A 14,415-nucleotide genomic window follows, 5' to 3' on the forward strand; every position below is an offset into this window, starting at 1 on the left:
TTCCTATCATTCCAGCGAAATTAAAGGACATGGCTGCAGTCGATTTGTTCGGTCCAGTGGTTCGTTCTACTAATGGTTTTGCGTACATTTTCGTAGCAGTGGAATTGACATCAAAATATGTGTGTTTTACACCGTTACGCAAAGCAACAGCTCGTTCAGTATCTAATGCTTTCATCAAACATTTTCTTAAGGAAGTTGGTCATGTTGATAAGGTTATATCAGATAATGGATCACAGTTTCGCTCTAAAATTTGGCTTCGTACTCTACGGCGTCGTAAAATTAAACCAATTTTCATTTCACTTTTTCACCCTCAATCTAATCCTTCAGAGAGATGGATGAAGGAAATCAATAAATTGTGTCGTCTTTATTGTCATCAGAATCACAGAATGTGGGATCAGTATCTTCATATTTTTCAAAATATTCTGAATGAACTCCCTAATGATTCAACTTCTTTACCGCCTACACTGATATTAAAAAATAAAGCACCGACAAATCGCATTTCTGAAATCGTTCCTTTTCCGCCTTCACGGAAACTGCGGCATTCTGAAGTTGTCAACCTGGCTCTACGAAATATTGCGTCTGCGGCTGCAAGAAGAGAGAAATCAGCTAAACGTCCTGGTCGTTTAAAAATCTTGTCAGTTGGTCAGAAGGTGTTAATTAAGTCTCATCGTTTGTCTCATAAAGGAAAAGGCTTGTGTCGCAAATTTTTTCTGCTTTATAACGGTCCATATAGAGTTCACAAAATTATTCATGATAACACTGTTGAAGTAGAAACTGTTAAATCTCGACGCTCTAAAGGAATACATCATATATCAAACGTTAAAATTTTTGTGGAATGACATACTTGTGAGAAACTAATAGCTATACGTAAACATAGAGAGAGTACAAGGATACCGCGCTGTCTTTGTCGGCGGCACATACTCAAAGCAACAGTCAGTCTGCGCGCCGCACAAGGCAGTCGTTGACCGCAAACAATCACTTCCTACGTCACGCGCCTACAGCTGATCGAGCGCTCAGTGCGAATGCACTGACAGACGTAAATAAATACACAGTTTAATTTCTCCGAATAAATTCTGTATAAAGCTATGGTGACTTCATAAGTTATGTTATTAACGTTCAGTATTTTTCAGGATACGGTTGTATAAAGTATTTAAGACCTTCAGGTAAATTCTGTGCGTGTCCGACGTTAAGACGACTTGCTTTGGAGAAAATTTCAGGAAGAATGTAATTTCGAAGAAAAAAAAAGTAATAAAAAAGGTAACTATTAATTGAGTTTATTTTTCAGGTAACATAATTCCACTTAGGTACGTACTTTATACGTAATTTGCTGCTAGCGATTACGTGATTGATACTTTGTGCTAATTTCATGTTCTATGAATTTACTAGTGAAGCGACGTGCTTACGCACATTAACTGATTTTGACAATGATTAATTAATGAACAGGGTTGTTATTTGTATATATTATGCATCGCTGGGCTGCACTGCTTTTTCACTGATGTCATATTTTTTATTATGTGCCTGCTGTGCTTATTTATTTAAATTATAATTGTCACCTGATTAATTGTGCTGACTGTGGTTAGATATGTAAGTTATACTTTGTGATTTATCTGCTTGCGCCTTCATGGGTACTTATTAAGATTACATATGAAGATTTATTTGCTTATGTCGATGTGATGCTAATGACCTGTTTATTGTGTAAGGCATGTTTGCTGCTGTGCGTATGGATTGCATATTTACACATTTCTGTTTTGTTGTCATAACTACTCTTCAATTTAGAATATAGCAATGCTGATGTACAGTGTACGAACATAGAGTTTAGGTTACACTGTGGTATTAATTATAGATTGTTCGCTTGGCAGAGCCTCGTTATAGGGATTGTGCTGCATCCACTTGTTGACATTCTGTTCTCTACTGGTATATTTACTCGCTATTGCATGTTTTGCATACGCTCAGTGCCTTATATTTTTAAGATAAGAAAATGAACTGCAGTAATTCGACGAACGACATTAGTACAAGAAAGTCATAGAAGTCACATGAGCTGAGGTTTTATGGAAGCTGTATAAATTTATGCTAATAGGAAGGAAGCTAACGACATGACAGACCAAAACTAGGTTTAGACCATTGACAGTATTACACTGCATTTTGGTGAGCAATTGAAATAGGAAGTGACACTTGACACAAAAAATACTCCACATGTTTGCTTCTGCTATGATTCTTGAAGTGGTGTACACACTGTGAAATATTATGATCATTCACACTCCGTAATCGTACTTAATCACTGAGAGTTATTCGAACTAAAGTCTGTTAGAGGTCATGTATGCATTTCTTTTATTTAATGATGGACAAGGAACCAAAATGTATCTTATAATTTATAATGACTAGAAAATTTGGGTCAGATGGATTACACAGAGGTTGTGTGTGGACACTGTGTCTTCGGATTGCATGGGATGCTGAATTGAAGTTGCACTAGGATTTTGTCTGTACTTGTTCGAGGAGACTGACTAGAGGAAAGAGTTGTTATGGAAGTGAAATGATATTGGTGCTGAGGTTTATATGTATAGACGTATTATTGAGGTATTGAGATTATGTGAAGTTGATGATTATTCGAGTTTCGTGGACAAGAGGTAAGGTAAATGAGGTATTATTGAGGTTAAGTGATGATTATTGGAGTTTTGGTGGATAAGAGGTAAAGTAAGTGAGGAGCATATTTTTTTTTTTTTTGTTGGTCCATATGGAACAAGGAGGATGAAGATGGCAGACTAGAACACTCAAGTAGAAAGAAGATTGCCTACACACACACTTTGTCAAATCGCTAAGCAGTATATACTTTTTTTTTGAGAGAGGAAGCATTTGCATATCTTGGTACACTGACAGTTGTTCAGCAACAGTACATTTTGATCTGGCTTGGCAAACATTGGTCTTGACATGATGACTATGACGTTGACTAACTATTATTGACTGTCATACATTGCTGCCACTAGTACTTGGTACACATGATGAACATCAAATCTTGGACAGAGTTACATTTACACAGTTAACACTATTCAATTACACAGTAGTACTTAATGTGGATGAAAGATGAGTGGATGTGTTTTGTGTGTTTTCCTTTTCTAATCCTACCCACCTATCTCCTAAATATTATTTTATTTGTTGGTAGTGGCTTGCACTGACACCCATAAATGTTATACGTTTACTGGTATTTGTGTATTGTAATAGTTAATAGGACAATTATCTGATATCATTTGTGTGTTTGTTATGATTTGTATGTTTAATGTAAAAGAAATTGTATGTGTATTCAAACTATTGTTCATGCCTCAAATGTCTGATTAGTGATGGTGCTGCACTTTTCAACATGATGTGTGACATTTAGTCATGTTTAATTTCTGCTGATGAACTGTGTGATCAGTGATTGTAAAAAAAAAATTATGGACTGTTACTTGTACCTTCTCTACATGATTGGTGCCACTAGGACATGTTTAATTTCTGCTTATAAACTCTGATGAACAGTGTGATCAGTGACAGTGTATTTTATGGAACTGCTTCTGCTGAGAAATGTGACTTGTTGCTGTCTGCACCTGATCAACATTGCTGGTGCCACTAATGGACTGCTTCTACTGAAATGGTGTTACTTGTTGGTGTCTGCACCTACTCAACATTGCTGGGTGCCACTGATGGATTGCTTCTACTAAAATGAAGTCACCTGTTGCTGTGTGCACCTGATCAACATTGCTGGTGCCACTAATGGACTGCTTCTACTGAAATGGTGTTACTTGTTGGTGTCTGCACCTGCTCAACATTGCTGGTGCCACTAATGGACTGCTTCTACTGAAATGGTATTACTTGTTGATGTCTGCACCTGCTCAACATTGCTGGGTGCCACTGATGGATTGCTTCTACTGAAATGAAGTCACCTGTTGCTGTGTGCACCTGATCAACATTGCTGGTGCCACTAATGGACTGCTTCTACTGAAATGGTATTACTTGTTGGTGTCTGCACCTACTCAACATTGCTGGGTGCCACTGATGGAGTGCTTCTGCTGAAATGGAGTCACCTGTTGCTGTGTGCACCTGATCAACATTGCTGGTGCCAATAATGGACTGCTTCTACTGAAATGGTGCTACTTGTTGGTGTCTGCACCTGCTCAACATTGCTGGGTGCCACTGATGGATTGCTTCTACTGAAATGAAGTCACCTGTTGCTGTGTGCACCTGATCAACATTGCGGGTGCCACTGATGGACTGCTTCTATTGAAAAAATGTTACTTATTGGTATTTGCACCTGTTGACCATTGCTGGGTGCTACTGCTGGAACTGTCAACTGCTTATTCTTGGGCTATGGAAAGCGTTTATGTGAATATTTGTATAAACTGATTTTTTGTGTATTACTGTTTGTGAAAAGTTATGAGACTCTTACCTGCACATATTCGTCATTGATGACGCTATTGATTGAACTGTTTAACCACATAATACTTGTGTAAACTATTATGTAAAGTCACATGTATGAAAGAATTTGTATTGCTTACTGTATTCTATATAATAGGTTATTGAAAGGTCAGTGCAAAGCCAAAATTTTATCTAGTTATATGATATTTACGTATTAATATTATCTTTTATTTTTGTCTGTATTTTTTTTGACGAATTTGGTGGTATTTTCACCACCAATGCTGGCAAAAATACCATCAAATTCTAGCCGTGGAGGAAGGGCATATGAAAGGTGGCTACACTGAGCCACAGCGCCAGAGATCGCTAGAGAGCATTGTTCCGCCGCCTCCACGGGCTGTCATTATTGAGATGTGCTAGAAGTCAGTGCTTGTCCAGGACTCGTAGTAGTCAGTTCGTGTTCAGATGTGCTAGTAGGGAGTGCTTGCTGAGATGTGATACTGAAAAGTTCTTGTTGAGATGTGGTAATAGCGAGTCGGTGTGGAGATATATTGTAATGATTAGAGTGATTTTGGTCAATATATGAAGGTAACGAAACTTGATTTATTTTTCATTATTTCCATGTTTTAAATAATGCGTCATTACAGGTTCAGTCAACAAAGCATCTGGCTTGTGTTCTTGGATTAGAGTGCAATTCTGGTTTTCTTGAGTAATTATGGTATTTCTATTTCCTTTAATTAATTCAGTATAAATGATATTTAAAATTTCTTCTGTTGTTGAAGAAGAACCGTGCCAGATGCGTACGTTGAGTCATACTTCCACACACAGAACAGTTACACTTGTGCTTTGGTTTCGTAGGTTTTATAGTTGCTGGGGACTTAATTAATTAATTGTGTTAATGAAAATTTCCATTTCATTCTTTGTTGTTGTTCTATGCAGTCAGATAGCGTAATAATAACAGTCAGGGCCAACCGTTACGAGACTTCGTAATCGGACAGACAGCTACTAAAGCAAAAAAAATTAAAATTATTTGCATTCAACTTTTACTAAGCCCCCATGCAATACATAGTCACAGACGGTGGTGTATGGCGCAGATAAGGCGCCTACCATACTCCCAGCGGCCAAAATGATGTGGCCATATGGCTTAATGTGAATCGTTTTGCTGTTTCTCGGCTGTGGCTACAATTTATAGAGACTGAAATTGTTCGCCAAAGACCTGGGTAGAGGCGACAACATGTGACATCAGAAACAGAGGACCGCTATTTGGCTTTAGGACACGACGGTACCGCATGGGAACTGCCATCCACTGGACGTGTCGTATCGAAGCAAACAGGGTACAGAAGGCTTCGGCAGAGTGGCGTTTATTGTCGGAGACCTACTGTACGTGTACCTGACACGTGTCCTCTCAGAAGGAAACGTCTAGAGTGGAGACGTTAACATACCACCTGTGTGGTTAAACAATGGGCCAATATTCTTTTCACAGATGAGTCCTGATTTGGTCTGGAGAGTGATTCTCGACGGATTTGCATGTGGATGGAACGTGGAACACGATTGTCGAAAGAGACGACCGGTATCGAGGAGCATCCCTAATGGCCAGGATTGTGTTTACCACTCTAACATTTCTTCATGAAATTGTACGGGTAAAGCGTCAAGGTTTAACTGCTGTCAAGTATGGCGACGAGATCTTTGGACCCAATTTGCGGTTGTTGGACGTGTATCCAGACCTCGTGTTGGTGGACGATAATGCTCGACCTCATAGGACAAGGGTGGTTCATGTTTTCTTGGAAACGGAAGATACTGCACGTATTGAATGGTCTGCCTGTTCTGCCGATTTGAGTCCCATGGAGCATGTGTGGGATGCACTAGGGAGACGGGTTCCATCACGTCAGCATTCACCAACCACTCTCCAAGACTTATGAGCAGATCTGCAGGATGAATAGGGGTTATTTCATCAACATGGAATTGGGGACATCATTCGCAGCATACACTGTAGTTGTCAGGCTCTTATTGCTACCAGAGATGGTCAGACCGCAGACTGAGAACACCGACCATTTATTGGAATCTGTGTGCAGATCTCTTACGTTACAAAAAACGAAGAAAATTTTTGTCAACCGTTATGCATGTTGCAGTTGTTTACAGTATTCTTTACATTATATCTACTTTACTATCAACCATTTATACTGTTTTGTGGAAAATAAACCCAACCTTGCCAAATTCCCTTTTGTTGCTTCAATTTTGGAGACCAGTGTATTTCAGATGCTTATCCACAACATGATATAGAGGAACAAAATTTTCCTTCGGATGGCCACAGTACCCAACTTTTGCCTAGATGTAGATGTAGATGGAGATGGGCGTTAGCGGGCTAGGGAATCGGGTCAGTGACCGCAGACTGCCCGCTAAGGCTGACGTACGGGGAAGGCCAGGCGAGTCTGCTCTTTGAAAGCTACCGGCTGCCTCGCCTATCCGATCTGTCAGCGGCGAAGAAAGGGTCCTTTTTCCGCGAAAGGTCAGCACAGTGGTTGGCAGTGAGCGGCGCCTCACTGTAAAGCGATCGCAGATAGGCCAGAACGCTCTCACTGAGAGCAGCCGGTTTGCATTTAGTTCCACTAGCGTCATGGCGGTCACCTCTTCCCGAATTGTCTCTGAAAACTGACACTACCACTTGTTCGAGGCCAATAATAAATAGACGTATTTTCCCTACGAAGTGCATCCGGACAACAAATTAGTCACGCCTAGAGAAATCATTACAACCATCTACATCTACATAGACGCTCCGCAAGCCATTGTGTGGCGGAGGGTACCCTCCACCACTACCTGTCATTTCCATTCCTGTTTTACTCGCAAATAGAGCGAGGAAGAACGACTCTCTATATGCCTCCGTATGAGCTGTAATTTCGCGAACCTTATCGCCGCCGCCTTTACGAGCAATGTGTGTGGGCGGCAGAAGAATCGTTCTGCAGGCAGGTTCAAATGCCGGGTCTCTAAATTTTCCCAGTAGTGTTTCTCCACGGATTCCCATTTGAGTTCCCAAAGCGTCTCAGTAACGCTTACGTGTTCTTCGGACCTACCGGTAACAAACCTATCAGCCCGCCTGTGAATTGCTTCGATGTCTTCCTTCAATCCGATCTCATACGGATCCCAAACACTCGAGCAGAAGTCAAGAATAGGTCGCACCAGCGTCCTATATGCGGTCTCCTTTACAGGTGAACCACCCTTTCCTAAAATTCTCCCAATAAAAGGAAGTCGACTATTCGCCTTTCCTGCCACACTTCTCACATGCTCGTTTCACTTCATATCGCTTTGCAACGTTACGCCCGATATGTAAACGATTTGAGCGGGTCAAGTAGAACACTAGTAATATCGTATCCAAATATTACAGGTTTGGTCTTCCTACTCATCCGCACTAGCTTGCATTTTTCCACATTTAGGGCTACTTGCCATTCATCACACCGACCGGAAATTTTGTCCAAGTCGTCTTGTATCTTCTTGCAGTCACTCAACTTCGACACCTTACCGTACACCACAGCATCATCAGCAAACAACTGCAGATTGCTGTCCACCCTGCCCGCCTAATCATTTTTATATACAGGGTGTCCCATTTATCTTGACCACCATAAATAACTGTTTATCCAGATGCAAACTACAAAATGTTTCAAGCAGTTGTTCTTCAGCCGTCAGGGGACATCAATCAGCATGATTGCGTTCATTGCAGTTTTGTTGTTTTACATAGATATAAACTTTTTTTAATGGTACCCTGTATTTTTTATTCGGTAATTCATCTCCTCTCCTACAGAGTTGTTCAGAAATGTATCAGAGCGTACCATTCACTGAAACACAACGTTATTAATTACACAACACAACACTGACGTTGACGCTCCCAGCGCTTAGTGGAGGTACTCGGGGTAATGGAACACATCTTCGTGCTGACGTAGACAGAGGACAAATGTAAACATAAGTAGAATGCACACCCGCCATTCCGTCAACCATCGTCCCCTATGGGGAATGTAAGTTAGCAGAACAGAGTATTTGCAATGCTGCTTTCTTATGTACGTGTACATTTAGTACGGTAGCTTAGTCCTTTTAAATACTGTTGTGTAGTGTAGACATATAGTAAAGACTGTCCTTCATACAAAATGCATCGCCATGACGTTTCTTTTATTGTTGTTGAAGTAATTCCGCAGCAGCGGAACTGTACAGAGAGCTAAATCCTGACAAGGACCCACCTTCCCGACGGATGTTTTATCGTCTTGTTGCGACGCTTCAGGAAACGGGAAGTTTCAACCCACGACAACTCAATCGTCATAGCACTCGCACATAAAAAGCTGCCGAAGTTACCGTTCTTGCTTCCGTTGCTATGAATCCACACGTGAGCACACGACAGCTTGAACACGAGATTGGCATTCCTAAAACCAGTGTGCATCGTATTCTTACACGTCACCTGTTCCGTCCTTACCATGTACAGCAACATCAAGAATTGCATGGGAATGATTTCCAGAATCGCGTACAGCTCTGTCAGAGAGCACAGAAGCAAATCCGCGCCAACTCGAACTTCTTATCCAATGTTCTATTTACCGATGAATGTTTCTTCTCAAACAAGGGACAAGTAAATACAACGAACAACAGCGACAACCCATGATGGCTTAGATAGGTGGAACATCAGCGTCATTGGAGAGTTAACGTCTGGTGTCGGATGCTTGGTACTACAATTATTGGTCCTTATTTTATCAGTGGTAGTCTAAACGGTACAACGTGTGCCAACTTCCTCAGACGAATTCTTCCTCCTCTTCTGGATGAAGTGCCGCTAAGAACCAGAATGCTTATGTGGTATCAAAACGATGGATGTCCAGCACATAATGCTTTGCGTGCACGTCGTGTTCTGAACCGAAGTTATCCTGCCAGCTGAATTGGTCGAGGAGGAACAGTTACTTGGCCTGCTAGGTCTCCTGATTTGAATGCTTCAAATGGCTCTAAGTACGATGGGACTTAAAATCTGAGGTCATCAGTCTCCCAGACTTAGAACTACGTAAACCTATCTAACCGCCGGCCATAGTAGTCGAGCGGTTCTAGGCGCTACAGTCTGGAGCTGCGCGACCGCTACGGTCGCAGGTTCGAATCGTGCCTTGGGCATGGATGTGTGTGATGTCCTTAGGTTAGTTAGGTTTACGTAGTTCTAAGTTCTAGGGGACTTATGACCTGAGCTGTTAAGTCCCATAGAGGTCAGAGCCATTTTTTGAACCTAACTAACCTAAGGACATCACACGCATCCATGCCCGAGGCACGATTCGAACCCGCGACCCTAGCAGCAGCGTGGTTCCGGACTGAAGCGCCTAGAACAACTCGGCCACAGCGGCCTGCCTCTGATTTAAATCCTCTGGACTTTTTTCTTTAGGGATGCATTAAAGTCATTGTCTATCGCCATATTTCAACAACTCCAGAGGACATGCAGGAGCGTATTGTCCTTGCTTCTAAGTCTCTTCATCAGGCAACACTGCAAGCAGTAAATAATTCTTTCATTCAACGTGTGCACCAGCGTATCGGTGTCCAGGGTCACCACATTGAGCGACTTTGAATTTTCTACTCCTGGGCAATGGTACAGGAGAGTCAAAGTCATTATGTGTTATGTTTCTACTTGGTTTTGATTTGTTTTCTAACAACTCCAGCAAGTGGGCGAGTTTGTGATTCCGGGCTCAATGTTGTGTTATGTAATTAATAACGTTGTGTTTCATTGAATGGTACACTGTGATACATTTTTGAATAGGTCTTTGGGAGAGGAAATGTTGAATAAAAAATACCCATAACATCTTGAACTTGCGATCGCTGTTGAGCAGCGACCCTACTACACAATCGATACTGCATTTGACCATCTCTGGTTCAATATAAAATTTTCTTAAAAAATTTTACCCCGTGTATATACACTACTGGCAAATAAAATTGTTACACCAAGAAGAAATGCAGACGATAAACGGGTATTCATTGGACAAATATATTATACTAGAACTGACATGTCATCACATTTTCACGCAATTTGGGTGTATTGATCCTGAGAAATCAGTGTCCAGAACAACCACCTCTGGCCGTAATAACGGCCTTGATACGTTTGGGAATTGAGTCAAACAGAGCGTGGATGGCGTGTACAGGTACAGCTGCCGATGCAGCTTCAACACGATACCACAGTTCACCATGAGTAGTGACTGGCGTATTGTGACGAGCCAGTTGCTCGTCCACCATTGACCAGACGTTTTCAATTGGTGAACCGACCGTTGTGGCCGAGCGGTTCTAGGCGCTTCAGTCTGGAATAGCGCGACCACTACGGTCGCAGGTTCGAATCCTGCCTCGGGCATGGATGTGTGTGATGTCCTTAGTTAGGTTTCAGTAGTTCTAAGTCCTACTGGACTGATGACCTCAGATGTTAAGTCCCATAGTGCTCAGAGCCATTTGAACCATTTTTTTTTTCAATTGGTGAGAGATCTGGAGAATGTGCTGGCCAGGGCAGCAGTCGAACATTTTCTGTATCCAGAAAGGCCCGAACAGGACCTGCAACATGCGGTCGTGCATTATCCTGCTAAAATGTAGGTTTCCGCAGGGATCGAATGAAGGGTAGATGGTTCAAATGGCTCTGAGCACTATGGGACTTAACTTCTGAGGTCATCGGTCCCCCTGAACTCAGAACCACCCAAACCCAATCAACTCAAGGACACCACACACATCCATGCCCGAGGCAGGATTCGAACCTGCGACCGTAGTGGGCTCGCGGTTCCAGACTGTAGCTCTTAGAACCGCTCGGCCACCCCGACCGGCAATGAAGGGTAGAGCCACGGGTCGTAACACATCTGAAATGTAACGTCCACTGTCCAAAATGCCGTCAATGCGAACAAGAGGTGACCGAGACATGTAACGAATGGCACCCCAAATCATCACGCCGGGTATACCCCAGTATGGCGATGCCAAATACACGCTCCCAATGTGCGTTCACCGCGATGTCGCCGAACACGGATGCGACCATCAGCTGTAAACAGAACCTGGATTCATCCGAAAAAAAATGACGTTCTGCCATTCGTGCACCCAGGTTCGTCGTTGAGTACACCGTCGCAGGCGCTCCTGTCTGTGATGCAGTATCAAGGGTAACCACTGCCATGGTCTCCGAGCTGATAGACCGTGCTGCTGCAAGCGTCGTCGAACTGTTCGTGCAGATGGTTGTTGTCTTGCAAACGCCCCCATCTGTTGACTCAGGGATCAAGACGTGGCTGCACGATCCGTTACAGCCATGCGGATAAGATGCCTGTCATGTCGAGTGCTACTGATACGCGGCCGTTGGGATCCAGCACGGCGTTCCGTATTACCCTCCTGAACCCACAGATTCCATATTCTGCTAACAGTCATTGGATCTCGACCAATGCGAGCAGCAATGCCGCGATACGGTAAACCGCAATCGCGATCTACAATCCGACGTTTATCAAAGTCGGAAATGTGATGGTACGCATTTCTCCTCCTTACACGAGGCATCACTACAACGTTTCACCAGGCAACGCCGGTCAACTGCTGTTTGTGTATGAGAAATCAGTTGGAAACGTTCCTCGTGTCTGTACGTTGTAGGTGTCGCAACCGGCGCCAAACTTGTGCGAATGCTCTGAAAAGCTAATCTTTGCATATCACAGCATCTTCTTCCCCTCGGTTAAATTTCGCGTCTGTGGCACGTCATCTTCGTGGTGCAGCAATTTTTTAATATCAGTAGAGTATATACCTATCAAGATGGTGCAAGGTGATGTTCTTCAGGCAGTCCCTCCAACCGGAACTGCCACGGCTTATAGCGTGATTCATCAATCCAAACCACTTGTTTCCCCCTCCGTCGCTCTTTACACCAACTCTAGCGCTGCTTAGGATTGACTACAGAAATGCGTGCTTCATACGCAGCTGCTCGATCATCATAACCCATTCTTTTCACCTGCCCATGCACAGCTACAGTTTAGTGCTAATGCGTGTAGCACTTTGGAACCCAAGACTGATTCCTTCCGGTCTTTTCACACGGTTTTCTGTTCGCGGGTACATGAGGCCTGCCTGCTCTTGCTTTAGTTGTGGTTTTCCTTCACTTTTCCACATCAGAGTCACGTAACCGACAAAATTAGGAAGAACTAATAATATTAGGTTAGCCATTATATATGATCTGGCGATTCCGTGTCAGGACATTCAAACAGCACAATGTAGAATTAGAAAGGGTAAATCTCTTAACCACACTCGAAGGAACCAAAATTAGATGTCTGACTACAACGGAACACCCGAAATCTATAAATTGAAAATTAAAAACTGAATAGTTTAAAAAAAAGGTGTGGAAAAGCCATTCGATCACTGGGGTACAAGGGTTGGTTGCCACAAAATGGAAACAGCTACAGGTATTACCAAAAAGAAACTAAAGGTATTACCAAAAGGTATTACCAAAAAGAAACTAAAGGTATTACCAAAAGGTATTACTAAAGGTATTACCAAAAAGAAACTAAATACAAAAGACATCTCAAAGTACACAGAAACTAACACTTACGACAGGACCTGCAAAGGGTCTTCATCGAACCGAAATACTTATTAAAACAAAAAGAGTGGCACAGAGTAAATCTAGAACAGGAAAAGAAAAGTAACGAGGAAAATTTTAGTTCTATAATACACTGAAGCTAACAGTCACACTAAGAGCAAATACGGAAATTCAGAAAAAATTCCAGAGTTATTCACAACTAAAAAAACAAGCTGGCATATTAAAAGAACTGAATGAACTAAATTAAGTAGACAAGTTTTACCCTTGCACGAAATTCGCAATAACGCTACGACTGAGATAAAGCACAACGCAGTAATACAAGAGTGAATGTCAACATTACATTAAGGCATTCAGGATCTAATAGGTATCAGGGTGTGGATAAAGAGATTGGGTGTCTGAACGACTGATTTTTGCTGTAGAGGTTATTTGAAGCGAAAAAGGGAAGAGTGAGCGGTAACGCTTTGTTCTGATGATCATGTGTTGGGGTGTTACTGTACCACTTTAGCTATTATTCTCAATAGTGGGTTGTTATTAATGTATAATTCATCATTCAAAAGGGTTTTCTTTTCGGTTCTGGTATTTTTTAAAAACAATAATTTTCTTGTAAGATCAGATGGCGTCTTTTATTGTTTACGTATTACTTTCATGTGTTGTTCTCTAGAGGTTGAGTTCTGATTATGTTCTCTGGAGGACTCTACAAATTTGGAGTGGTTTGTTTCACACTTTCAGGATCACATATGGTATTTGTATTAGATATTGAACGTATTACCTGATTACCCCATCAACTCCCATCATATACGTTACAATGCGACTTATATGTATCTACATTGAGGTACATTTCTATGTCTTTTTTTAGTTTTGGGATGTAGTTTTGGATGGAAACGTGTGTAGCATTCTGAGTTCATGCCTTTTCTTCTGAAAATGTTGGTGATTGTATGTGTGTATTTATGTTTCGATGCCACTGTGCATTGTTTTGTGGCCGCGCGGGACTAGCCGAGCGGTCTCAGGCGCTGCAGTCATGGACTGTGCGGCTGGTCCCGGCGGAGGTTCGAGTCCTCTCTCGGGCATAGGTGTGTGTGTTTGTCCTTAGGATAATTTAGGTTATGTAGGGTGTAAGCTTAGGGACTGATGTTCTTAGCAGTTAAGTCCCATAAGATTTAAAAAAAAATTGTTTTGTGAAGTCTCGTATATTGTCGTGATTGTTCTCGGTTTTCATTGTGGTGCCGAGTATTGTGTCTTTTTTCTTTTGTGGCGTGTGTTTACTGTTTTTATAAGTATCACTTATAAAAGCAAAATTGCTTTGTTTCAGATTAAATCCACTGAAGGCAGAGTGCGTCTGAAACGTAAATAAATATACAGGAGTTTTCAGATAAAGTGTGTGCCTCTGTAACTCACAAAATAATAGGTGACACGAATATTTATTCAGATAGGTCCACATAAGAAACGTTATATTTCTGCGGGCTTATCAACATAGTTTATTGAGCCATTTTCCAGAGTTGACAACAACGAAATAC

This window comes from Schistocerca nitens, chromosome 10 (assembly GCF_023898315.1).
Source record: "Schistocerca nitens isolate TAMUIC-IGC-003100 chromosome 10, iqSchNite1.1, whole genome shotgun sequence".
Taxonomy (NCBI): Eukaryota; Metazoa; Arthropoda; class Insecta; order Orthoptera; family Acrididae; genus Schistocerca; species Schistocerca nitens.